Source organism: Convolutriloba macropyga, chromosome 4 (genome assembly GCF_964194025.1).
Source record: "Convolutriloba macropyga chromosome 4, txConMacr16.3, whole genome shotgun sequence".
Taxonomy (NCBI): Eukaryota; Metazoa; Xenacoelomorpha; order Acoela; family Convolutidae; genus Convolutriloba; species Convolutriloba macropyga.
In genome coordinates, this window is record NC_134471.1 from 30,758,937 (window position 1) to 30,772,389 (window position 13,453).

At 33.2% G+C, this 13,453-nt stretch overlaps 1 protein-coding gene across 2 annotated transcripts in view; it reads right to left on the reverse strand.

Annotated features, from left to right (window-relative positions):
- The window catches only part of LOC142337610 (sodium/calcium exchanger 1-like), a 61,497-nt gene extending 48,457 nt beyond the window's left edge, over positions 1-13,040 (reverse strand). The window contains exon 1 of one of the 2 annotated variants that reach the window (XM_075386959.1): positions 11,065-13,040. The gene's annotated coding sequence lies outside the window, so the exon portion shown is untranslated. The remainder of the gene's footprint in view (positions 1-11,064) is intronic. The other variant, XM_075386962.1, reaches the window with a different exon arrangement.
- Positions 13,041-13,453: the final 413 nt, after the last annotated feature.

Sequence of the window (13,453 nt, forward strand, 5' to 3'; positions counted from 1 at the left end):
GCCCTTCAACTGCAGCCCCCTTCATTGAGAACACTTGTTAAGGTATGTCAAAAACCTTCTTCACACCACAGCAAAGATTTAGAAAAATTAAAAAATTTCAAAGGACTTAAGATTTTACTAGAGTTCAAGCGTAAAAAATTAGGAGTAAAATAATTCTAGATAGCAACGGACAAATTTTGCTTAAAGACAACACGCGTTTACAAATGAAGCTTCAAATGTCGTTCGCGAGCAATTACTTAAAACTCAAAGGACCCAAAACAACGCGTGGAACATACATAAAACTCTAATAAATTAAGATCAGGAAGTGCATGTCCAAATTCCACAAAACTCAAAATCAGTTCATGTCAGAAGTGTTGGACCTACTGCCAGAAACCGAAAATCAAAATTTATCAGTTGATTTCAATTAGATTGTTTCACTTGAGCCAATTGTGAGACAGTATATACTAATTTAAAAATAAAAGCACAAAATTATTCCGCAAAAGTGAACAAAGAGGTTTTAAGAAGAATATTTAGTATTTAGCTAGCTATAATATTTCCGTCTAGACTTTTGCTAAATATAAACGTGTTCACTTTGCTTAGACCTTGATAGTAAACACTGAATCAGACTCGAAGGATAGCTTTTGGAAAGGAGGTCAAAATATAGCAACAAGAAAAGAGGGCTGCACCTAAATTTATTCCCTACTCATGTTATTTAGAATGTCTGGAACACAAGACATGTTCTAACAGTTGGACCCAACTTTGTTAGGTTTGGCTAATTTGTTCTTAGAACTGGACATAAACATGGTGAGAGTAACTTCAACTCAACAAGGAACACACTGAACTGCGCATACTAACGTTTCTAAGGGGCACCAGAGAAACTTGAGCGAACTCTTCTCTAGCGACAAGTTCAAATTTTTGAACATTTTTGCTTGCCTATAACCAATTTTTGTAGTTATTAAGTAGTGGATCAGAAAAAACGCTCCAAATTATGCTTTTCGTGCAGTTTCCGGCCGAATCATTTAAAGGTCAATTTTCTTCTAATATCTTATAACCCAGCGATCGAGGCTAATTTTTATACGATGTGTATTCTTCGAAACCGATTTTAGAGGAGCACAACAGTTGCTTTTCAAGAAAACCAAAAAACAACAAAGCTAGCCCACTAGTAAGGATTTAGACCAAATTTCATGATAAAGGGTAGTGGAAAATACAAGGTAGAGGAAACTCCCAACATTTTGCTACATTTTCGAAATTTTCCGCCAAATTGTTATAACCTAATAACCAAACTATTGGAGCAATTTTGATCACTCATAGGAAGAAACAGAGGCTGGCAGTAGTTTTCCAGAAAAACCTCCAGTTGATTCAAATTTAGCCCACCAGTACGGAGCTATAGGTTTTCTTTTTCGGAAGACCTGAATACCCTAAGATGATCAAACTTTTTGTGGTCCATATATAGAGTGCCTGGATTGAATTAAAATGATGGCACTAAAAACAACCCCAACTTTTCTCGCATTTTCAAATTTCGACGGTCAGGCGACTATTTAACTCTCTAATCAAGTGTAGTTTCGAAAATTAATTTTTTCGAGCAATAAAAATAAGCAGAAAAATTCCTCAAAATAAACGAATCGATCTTCAAGGCTTAATTCTGAATAATGAGCCGACGATCTAAATAATTCAGACTAATAATTGTTACTCGCACTGTTCATTAAGAATGGTCAGTTCCTGCCCAAATTGAGAAAGCTGCACTTTTTGTTGACAGTCCTTAAAAATTTTTAAATTTAAATTAAATTCTTGTTTTTAATTTTGATTCCTTTAAAATTGAGCTTCAGATCAAAAACGTGCCGGTAAGAAATGATCCAACAGCTGTCTCTTTTGACAACACAATATTTTTCAATTTCCTCGAAAATTTATCTTTTTTCAATAAGGGACCCAAATTTTTGAAGTCCATTTTTGTTTTCCCGAAATCTTTTGTGATATTTCAATGGCGCAAGTTTCTAAGGTCTTTTAGATTCTTAAGCACCGCAAATTTTTCAGCAGTATAACTTCAAAATGAAACCATTGCCATTTAAACAAAACAATATTTAATTTTTTTACTTTTTTTAAATAGAAAGCGGAAAAACAAAACAACGTAAAGAGAATTGTTCTGGAAGAAGCACATTGCTATGACATTAAAAACTCCATTTCAAGAAAAAAACTATTTCAGATTGTGATATCAAAGTTTTTTATTACTAGTTCACCACTTAATTTGGGTTTCAAGAAGATTAAATTTTAGCAGCAGCCAGTTCTGAACAAAACCCGTTACGCAAGTTTATTTTATAGGGAGTGTTCGAGGTCATAAGCGCCACCAGAAACCCAAAAACTGGTGCTTTGCAGGAATTCTGTGGATCTCGCTTTGGAAGTGGTAAAATCAGGAACTGAAAAATGAACTAACGCCATTCGATGTAAGCTGTACGCAAAATTTAAACGACAATGATTTTAAAAAAATGGAAAAGACAGAGCAATCCTTAAACTTGTGTGAAAACAATCAAAAATTTCATCCCATCATCTAGTCTCGTTTAGAAAAGCTGAGTGTATGGGTTTATCGCGTCTTTTTTCCCTTGCAGCTTGGGGACTATGTTTAATTGAAAACACTAATGCAATATACACATTTCATCATTGGCCTGACCGTGTGAGTCAGCGAATGATTTCGAATACAGATGTGAAAACCAGTCTAGCCCAGTCTCAATCTCTGATTTTATTGAACGTTTTATAAACAATGTTTTTCTTGTTTGATCTTAAATGTCAATCAAAATTGAAAGCTCTCTTATAACAAAAACAACTACTGGTCAGAAAAAAACAGCCCACTACTTTCGGACATATTGCTTTCGAATGACTGGCGGAGTGACAGTACCCATCTTCTGACTTCCACTAACAGACGCTGGACTCACATCAAATTTGAGAGACTGCAAGATAACTGGCAGAGACATACAATCCAAAACTTCAAAAATTGCACTTTACCGAATAAACTTTTTCACTCCCAGCAGTTTCTGATTATCATACACTTCAGAAACAAGTGAAAGTTACACAGAACTGCTCCTGACAAAAAGTTAACGGAGGTGTGAGGGAGGATATATCATGATTGTTCCGACTCCTCTAGAGGAGGGAGGAACTATATCTTCAAATGGGTTTTTTTTGTTCAGACAATTTTGACCGATCGATATATTCATCGTAGAGAGTTGCAAGTGGTCTCATTAAAAAGCTCCTCCAGCGTAGAATTTGCAATTAAAAATATTTTTTCTGAATTTCGTATCTTACGGGGAGTTATTGAGGTTTGAAGTTTTGTGAATAATAGACAGATTTCCGTTGTTTTATTTACATTTTCCGGAATTTTGGTTAAAATTTCGTCAATTTTGCTGAAATTTAAAAAAATTACTTACAAAAGTACTGATTTTCTTTTTAGAGACAAAAACAAGTACTGTTGATTTTTTTGATTTATTTCTTTTGTCTAAAATTTTGGCTGAAAATTTCAAAATTCAGCCTTCATCAAAAATTGTCCGAAAAAGGCTTCTTTAGTCCAATTTGATTAAATTTGGCGGAAGTACCAACACAAAAACAAAAAACACAATCTTTTTAAACCACAAAGAGAGCTAGTTTTACTTCCACTTCCATCGAGAGTAGTCTAGAATCAAAATTTTGCCGTTTTCTGCTAACTTTACTCAATGATTATTAAAAACTTAACATTTATTTTTGACCTTTTAACTAATAAATTATCAAGATCTAAAGCATTCAAAACAATTGAGTGTTCTGAATGGACAAACAGCAATGGTAGGGCTCTTTTTAGTCCGATCTTGGACTGTTACAATGCAAAAATAATTCAGATTGTAATCAGTCAGTCTAAAAAATCATTCTTTTTTATGTTAATTAAACAGAACAATTAAAATCAAAGCTCACTGTTGATAGGTCCACATGGTTTCCTAAACAATTCCGATTAAATATATCTAGTTTATTTACTCGAAAGATAAGGGTCGTTTTGACTTTTAAAAATGTTTAATTTTTGAGTAAACAATGGCTTATTGAACTTTGCCACTAATTTTCTCTTAATTTGGTCAACTTCTAGCTTAGTGTCAGCAAAGAAAGAATGCTTTGTCTTCATCGTCTGTTTATTGAACTAAATTTTATTCTTTTTTGAGGTTTTCCGCGTTCAGCCATGGTTTTCTGGCTGTTATACTACTAGATTTCAGTTTCTTTTTTTTTTCATTTTTTGTAGCGGCCCATTTTTCACGTTTTGTCACATTATCACATTCTTTAGAGGTCACATATTACATTATTGGCTTTCTAAATAAGGCACAATTCAACATGTAAAAGGCATAGGTTGTGATTTTAACGGCTTCGACACCCTTTTCTCGGAGAATTTAATTGAAGTTATTACAATTGTCTTTAACTGTCGTTTTTACTTTGTCTTTAAAGTTGTATGAAATTACACGGATAATGGCAAGTCTCATTGGTTTTCTTATGGAGGAACAAATGAGCTTTTAATCTGATTTGAGTAGATAGCTGATGACTTTCATGACTTTGAAAACAATTGTTTTTTTAACTTTGTTTAACTTCGCCTTTTTGTTTTTTGTCAATTTGTTTCCTAGTCTCGTTAAAAAAATGTCACATATGACATTGTTGATGAGAGAAGGTAAAAGTGTGCAAAATCTTTGAACTAAGTTTCGTCTATATTTAACTTTCTTTTTGTAGACGTAGGACATATTCTGAAAAAAAAACAGGTCTCAAGCGCATTTTTTGTATGAAACTATTCAATTATTTCATTTTGTAGCTAATGGCTCTCGTGACTTTGAAAATAATTAGTTTGAAAAAAAGGAATTGCTTAATTTTAAACTTTTTCTCTTTTTTAGTCTACTTTTTAACCTATTCTCATTAGCAAGAAGTTTTATACCACAATTTTGGCGTTCGAGGAAGGCTCAATTGAACATATTTTGAGGGGCAAGATATGGCTTTACTGCTTGGACAGCGTTTTCTCGCAAGTTATAATTGAATTTTTTTGTCTCTATTTGTTGTTCTTTTTATAAGTGGATAGAAAACTGATTATTGACAGGTCTTAATGCTCTCCTAAAGAGGCGTATATGATTATAAACTTGTTGGATGTTTTCAATTGCTATCTTAATGGTCTTCATTACTTTGAAATTAATTGTTTTTAAAAAATATAAGCCAATTTTTTTCTTTGCTGTTTTTCTGTTCTTTTTTGTCTAATTGTTACCTAGCCTTTCTATTGAGTGGTTCCATATCTTTTCTAGTGAATGTAAAAGTTTTTCGTTTAGTTAGTTTTATCGGTCAGTTTTATAGCAATTAACGTTCGTAGTTATTGTTGTTTGATTTTGTTGTTCGTCTTGACTTTCTTAATAATGACGGATCTCATCAATCTAATGCGGCATTCTTTACTCTACTGGGTTATTTGTGTTGGGGCGATCTTTTTTTCATACACATTTTTTTTCGAAAAAAAATTGATTTCTTTTTAGGTTTTTATCTGTTCCTCATTTGGTAGATATCTATGCAAAAAATGTGGATGAGCGGGGTCGGAACTTTATGTGCCAAAGCACATTACCGAGCCTCCTTGTTTATATATGTATATATATACATATATATATATATACATATATATATATACATATATATATATATATATATATATAGGTCTTGTTTAAATATATACACACATGTCTTGTCCCCTAGGTATAGCAATCTTTAAATGCTATAAAGTATGACCGAATAGCAGAATATTCAAATAATCAAGAAAAACGAAATTGCTTAGACAATTTTGGCTTGAAAATTCGTCACCATTTGGCTAAATTCGTCATCATTTAATTGTTCGAGAACAATTAAAAACAGCTGAAAAAAATTAAGCTAACCGGGACCTATTGCCAAGAAAAACAGAATTTCTCGATTATCTGTCTACCAAATCATTTCGAAAGGGAACGAATCAGACCACGCATGAACGCACAATTGAAAAAAGACAAGCCTGATTAAGTCGCATTTGGTGGTCCTACTATAATGTCAAAAAAATTAAAATATTTTCAGTTTAGAAAAAAAGTTTTGCACAAAATAAATTTATATTGTTTGAAACTTTTAAACGAGAAACTGTAACAAAGATAAAAATTTAAAAATTGAATGCAAAAATGCAAACTTTTCGAGTCATTGCTCACAACAACTGAAGAACAGTACCAAGCTTAAGTACTTGTCTGAAAAATAAGCAAAAACAAAAAAGGTTGCAAATTTGTACATTTTTGGAATAACAAAAACAACGCCACGTTGAACAACGAAAACAATTACAGCATTATTGTTTAAATATGAATGGAGTGTGGGTAAGCATTTGCTTTTGCAAAACAATAATTTTAGGTGCTTCTTAAATGCGTCTCGATTTCAACGTTTCACCAAAAATAGTAAACCAACGGAGTTTAAAAATACAAGCGCAAAAGACGTCTCACCAATTATTAGTATTTAGCTTGCAATTTAAAACGCCCACTTAAACGTTGCCAAGAGCCAAGAACTGCTGTTGCCCTAATATTTAGATAGTTATATTTCAAATTGGCAAAAAAACTCAAATCGGAGAAGTCTAAACCGTAAAATTTTGAACAATTCAATGCATAAAATTATGCTTATGTCCGAGCAAAATCCGGACCGGATTTCACTGATACTTTATTTCAAAACTAAACATTATTTTTAAAAAGGAATGGTATAAACAAAAAGCCGACAGACAGCTGATAATAGCCAGGGCAGGTTTTGAATAGATGTATAATTAAGAGAACTTAAAATTATATTAAACAAGTATGCTCGTTAATGTGCCTTCGCACTTGATGTTCCGACAGGAGCTCATCTACATTTTTGACAAAATTGTCAACCTAATGATGAGATAATAAAAAATAGATGTTTGAGTTTAAAAAACTCTCGTTACATAACCGAACTACTAATTGAAATACATAACACCACGCCTCATTACAGCGCTCAGAAGATCTGCCATTAGAAAGACGAGAAAAAAACAAACGACAAAATGAGCAAAAACACAAGTTTTTTAGCGAATGTGCTAAAGGAAGAGAAAAAGAAACACAAAAATTGACCACTCACAAAACTTATATGAAAATGCATATTGTACAACAAACAAAACATCAGTTACGACATGATATCAATGGAAAAGTGGTTTTTGAAATACAATGGATTAGATTGAATTTCTCAATGATGAGAATAAACTACAAGTTGACGAAAAGAACGTAAACTGAGAAGTACAAAAAGTCTTTCAAAACGATCAATATCATAAACTTTAAAACTATTCGCTATAAACTGACTGCATTGAGTAACATCATTCATTTAATCCTTACTTAAAAGCCTATGAGACCAGTCAGCATTTCAAGACTACGCAAAGAATTTCAGAAGAAATTGAGCAAGAAAAGTGTCAAACCCAATAAAAGAGATGTTTTTGGTAAAAAATTTTCTTTTTTCATATACTTTTTTTAATAGCAATGGCGTTGTTCTTTCCTTAACATCATGACTTCAAAAGTATAAAGAAATATAACAAAACAACGAAAATTTTAAGAAAACCAGTTATATCAACGCCATTTAATTCAATGGCTTTCAACGGAAGTCAAAAAGTACGCTAAGTTATACCTCAATGAGAAAGAAATAATGTTTGTCAATCAAAATTAATCAACGGGACATCACAATAAGTCTTATGATTATGAAAACAACAACAAATACATGCAGAAACCAGAAAATCATTAGAGAATTAAAAGAAGAAAGTTTCGAAGCCATTGAAACCATAATGGTTTCTCTGAAAACTTTATCTATGATCCATTGGACGTCTTCTCTAAGCTAATGGGAACTATTAATGACGGGATAATGAGATAAGATGTCAAAAGGAACCGAAATTACAAAAATCCAAACTTTTTTTGAAACTACAAAAACTCGTGGCATCGAAGTCATTAAACCAAAAGTTAGTAGTTAAAACCGCTTACCAGATTAATTTGGTATGCAATCATGGAAACAGGTTCAATGGAGGTTGGCGTTCAAAAAAATTTCGAAAATTTTTTTAAAGTGTAAACAGCCACTCAATTCAATAGATCTCAGCGGAAGTCAATAAAAACGCAAAGTTATTCCCCGATAGGAACATAAGGATGTCTGTCATTCTTATGCCATCAAAAAGACATCATATTAAGTCTTATAATTGTGAAAACAACAAAAAAAGCAGGCAAAACCCAAAAAATTCGGTAGAAAAGAGTAAGAAAGTGTCAGAGCCATTTGAATAATATTTTTTTCTCTGCGAACTTTATCTATGATCTATTGAAAATCTTTTCTAGGCCACTGGGAATTATCAATATAAAACTATGTTAAAAAGTGAAAAGTAATCAAAATTACAAAAAAAATATCCGAAAATTTTTTTTGAAACTATGAGAACTCGTGGCATCGAAGTCATAAAACCAAAAGTTAAAAGTTAAAACCGCTTCCCAGATTCGATTTAGATGCAGTTGCAAAGAAAGAACTCATGTTATTACTGAGGTGGACTGACACTTCACGAAAATAAGTTGAAATTTGGTTAATGTCCAAAAAAAAATTACAAAAATTTATTTTTGAAGTCTTAACAGCCACTAAGATATTATATATCTTAGTGGCTGTTAATCAATAACTCTTTTATTATCAATAAGACATCACAAAAAGTCCTATGATTATGAAGACAACGACAAATACTGGCAACATCCTACAAAAATTTAGCCAAATTTTCCAGGATAAAGCGTCGAAGTAAATTAAACCATAATCTTTGCTCTGAAAACTTTATCTCTGATCCACTGGCCGTCTTTTCTACGCCAATGGGAACTATCAATTATAGGATAATGGGAAAATATTTCAAAAGAAATTAAAATTATAAAAATCCGAATTTTTTTTTGAAATTTTGAAAACTCGTTTTTATCGAAGTCCTAAAACTAATAGTGATCAAATAAAACCAACTAACAGATTAATTTTGGTTGCATGAAAAAGGATGGGGTCCTGAGAATGACTTACAGTTCATGAAAAAAAGTTTAAAAGAGATTAAAAGTTCAAAAAATTCGAAAAATTGATATTTAAAGTCTTAGCAGCCATTAGCTGTCCACTCAAAGCACTATACAGGTTTACCTAATACACAGTAGGAAGCCGATTTCTCTTTTAGTTATCAAGTCTATGCCATAGGCCTCCCAAAATTTAGTGAAAACTTAAAAGAAAATCAAAGCTTCATGAAATATTACGAAAACACAGATTTGAAGACAAAAAAAACATGAGTGATTCCTTGAAATTTTTTCATTCGGTATCAGTTGACTTTAAGTTAGGTTTGACCTTTACAGAACCGCGATATGAAAAGTGACTGCTCTCTAAGTGATTAAAAACAATAAATAGGAAATTTTTCTTAAAAAACCAATTGAATTCGTCATTTTTTTTATAGCAAACTTCCTCAAGAGACCAAAACTAGCCTTTTTATCGGTCTATTGTTAACGAAAAATTGCTTCAATTGGTAGCATGAAATGTAATTTGGAAAACATAGCTGGCAGATTGCCAGAAAATAGCCGCAATAGATTCGTAGATCGGCAGTCTAAAAAAAAACAGTAAAAAAGACAGACCAAAAAAATTCGTCTTTTCATTGAAGGCTGATCTGTTATATTTTGATTAAAAATCTGTACAAGTTATTGCTGCTTCTATTAGCTGATCTCAAATAACCTTCATTTAGAGTGATACACACCCATTTGACCTTATCTCTTTGAATTAAAGTAAATAGTCAAATTCAAAGTGAGGAAGTCATTTTTGAGAGTGAGGTAAGTCAAATGTGACCAAAAAATTAATCATGCGCATGAACAAAAAAACTCGCTCCACTAAGAGCGAAAAACGACGTCACACATGCAATTCAGTTGAAATTGCATGAACGAATGAACAAAAAATGGCTGTGACGTCATATGGTTGTAACAAAAATCATGACAACGAAATAAAAAAAACATAGCAGGACAAGTCCTGACGTACAATTCAAAGAATTTTCATTGACTAAACAGAAAAACTAGACCTAGAATGGACTATGATTGAATTGAGAAAACCATTTTTAAAAAAAAATCAAAAAATAAGAAAAAACAGAAAATCAATGTCAAAATGCCGCATGTGAACCAAAACCACTAGGGAGAAATGAAAATTTAATTCAAACAAAAAACTAGGTCTAGAATGAGCTGTGAATGGATTGGGAAAACCATTTAGAAAAAATCCGATCTAAAAAATCGAAAAAAACATTAAAAATCAGAGTGAAATTGCCGCATGTGAACAAAAAACCACTACCGAGAAACCGAATTTTTGTTCAAACATCGTTTTCTCACTCCACTTGAAAATTAGAGAGAAAAAAAATCACGCCGCAAAACCACTCGCTTTTTCGCTCCACTTCCTGTTTCGGAGTGACCAAAATCACTACTCCAATTTGACTTCAAAAATCATGAAAATGTGTGAACAGATCTTAAAAAAAAAAGACAGCGCCCCAATACAATTCAAATTCTTTGAATTGTAAAAAACCAAGAGAAGGCCAATAATAGCCTCAGCTATCGCTGTGCGGCTATTAAAAATATTTTTATAGAAAGGCCTTAGTTTGAACAAAAATTTCGCTAAAAGTGAACAAAATCATGCAAATCGCGTGTTCACACAAAACTTCAAACCTAGGTGACTCTTCGAAAAACACAAAATTCAAAAAAAAATCTTTTTAATTTTGAATTCTACGCTGGACGAGCTTTTTAATGATACCACTCACATTTCTCTACGATGAATATATCGATCGGCCAAAATTGACTGAACAAAAAAAAAACATTTGAGTATATAGTTCCTCCACCCCACAAGTGGGGTCGGAACAAACATTCAACAAATTTAGAATGTAGATTTTTTTCGTTCAAGTTCTCAATACAGTCCATTATTTTCACAACCTTCAGAAAATTATTGATGCTCAAATGTCCTACTAAGATTGCTAACTGCCCATCTTGATTTACATAAAAACAGCTTCTCCAAAAATAATCGCGACATTCATTAATGTATTGTGATATGACGTACTGTAAATGAATGACTTACTGTTCAATCAAAGTTGTTCCATGGCTGAAACAGGGGCTTTCGATAATTTCGATAAACTAAACAAGAAGCTCCAGAAACAAAACCAGACGTCGACTATTTACAAATTACGCCAATTCCGGTATACAACGAATTATCATTTGACTACTGTTCTATGGGAAAAAATTCGTGTTTAATGATAACAACCTAAAATGTTGGTAACTTGTGATTCCAGTTATGCTAACAGTGACAAGAGATTTGCAGTGTCAAAATGGATTGCAAACTCGAATCCAGTTCCAACTCTGGCGAATGATAATGGTGCGTTTTGTACTTCTGGCCTCTGAAATTCCGTAAATAAAGGTAAGCTATTGTTGATTTCGTTACCAAGCTACACGAAATCTGTTCAACTTGGTAATAAAGTTCCAGTTTTATAACCGTATGGCTAGAACTGGCAGTTACAACTCTGGTTGCAACTTCATTTATAACTCGAGTTCTAACTACTGTTAGAAATGGTTTATAACTAGTTATGCGGTCCTTTTTCTATGTTTTCACCCGCTGTGTTATGGAACGTTCCAAAATTAGGCTGGCTATAGGAGAGAACCAGCACAGGTAGCAATGGGAATAGAAGAGACCAAAATAATTAAACTGGTAAACATGACAAGACAGGTTATAGGGGGCTATTTGTTGATACATATAATACCCCTGGGAAAATATCACTTATACGCTGCAACCCTTAGTAGCTGCAACGTACTTATACCTGAAATGAATTTATTTCGTTTTCAAATCCCAACTCAACAGAGAATTGTATTTCAAATTAAAACTCAACAGATACAACCAATTTTGACTTCTCTCTGTGCTGAAATTGCCCGGGGCTGATCAAATAAGGGAGCAGATAAACTCGTATACAGACGGATAACTACGTTATAACTAACTCATAACCAGCCTCATAACTAATTCAGGACCAACCATGGAAAGTAAACTGTGGACAGGAAATTTGACGATCAAATTTTGATAAGCTTGCTCATTCGGGGGTGGTGTTAATCCAAAACTTGGGCGACAGAATTTGAAAATATTTGCATACTAAATATAATTTTCTCACAGTTGGTTTTCTTGGAAAAACAAATAAGACAAATAAATGTCCCGCTAGGTTTCGAAAATTTGCCCAATGTTTTCAGTAAGAAGCCTAATTTGAAACAGTAACAAGGGCTTCATAAAAACTGACAATTTAACACAAAGTATTATAAAACTTTCACGACCAAAATTAACCTCTCTATTTTTATGCGGTTTCAAAATGCTGCACATTTAGCACAACTGATTTTGTTTTGTGGAAACCGCACCAACGCTTAAAACTTCCATGGAGAACTTTTTCAAAATTTAGTTGAGTAAATTTAAACAAAAGTTTCGCGCCCTGAGAAAAAAAGCAATTTCTTAAGAGCAGCAAACAAATCAAAGGTAAAACAGTTAAGTTAAATTATCGGGTAAATATGGGTTTTCCGGGCAAACTCTCTTTGATTTTTGAGCAACTGCAATGCACATAATGACACTGAGAACTAGCCGTTACACTGGCTATTGTTGGTGGGTAAAATAGATCACATTGTGTGTTTAAATACAGCATATTTGAGATTGATCAAATTTTGCATTTTATAGGGTAGTTAACATTACAAGGGCACATTTTCTACATACGTGCGTTTTCCACACGTATCGACACAATTCATGCTCCAATAAATTTAGAAGCAAAAGGCGCTGGAATTTCCTTTGCACGCAAGAGGTACACACAAGGATACGAATATAGTAGGAATTAGAGCTAGCAAAGGAGAGCGGGGTAATTTATGCTTTGAGGGCCTACGCAACTGAACGGGTTTCGTGGGTACACAGGGTAAAAGATGGATCAGGGGAGGGGAGGTAGGGCTTAGTTTGCTGGAGAATTAGCGCATTGGAGGATATAAAGGTACAAATAACGGAAGGCTACCTATGGCTGTTGTATCTTACCCCTTTCGCATTTTGTTACAATAGCCCCTTATGTTTTGTAGCTGTAGAAATTTGCTCAACCCTTCAATATATACCTACCAATCTATCTCTACTCTGTCGTGGGCTATCGCCAGCTTAAGTTGCGAAAAGGGACAGCAATTTCTACCAAATGGAGAAAAGCAAATTTTGAGAAATGGAGGACTGAAAGTCTACTGACTGCTATGCTATCTGATTTTACAGTAAAAGTGACTGATCAAATTGACAGGCGCAGTTGGATTTGAGATTCTAAGCTGAGAAACAGAACCACATGCTTGCACAGTATTCAACCAACAAGATTGCGTGTCCTTAAGACCAAGAACAAAAATTGTTCTTCTTTTGATGATGACATTTCTACATAGATAAGTTCAAATATATGCCGTTAAAACCGCCGCATAGATTAAATGTT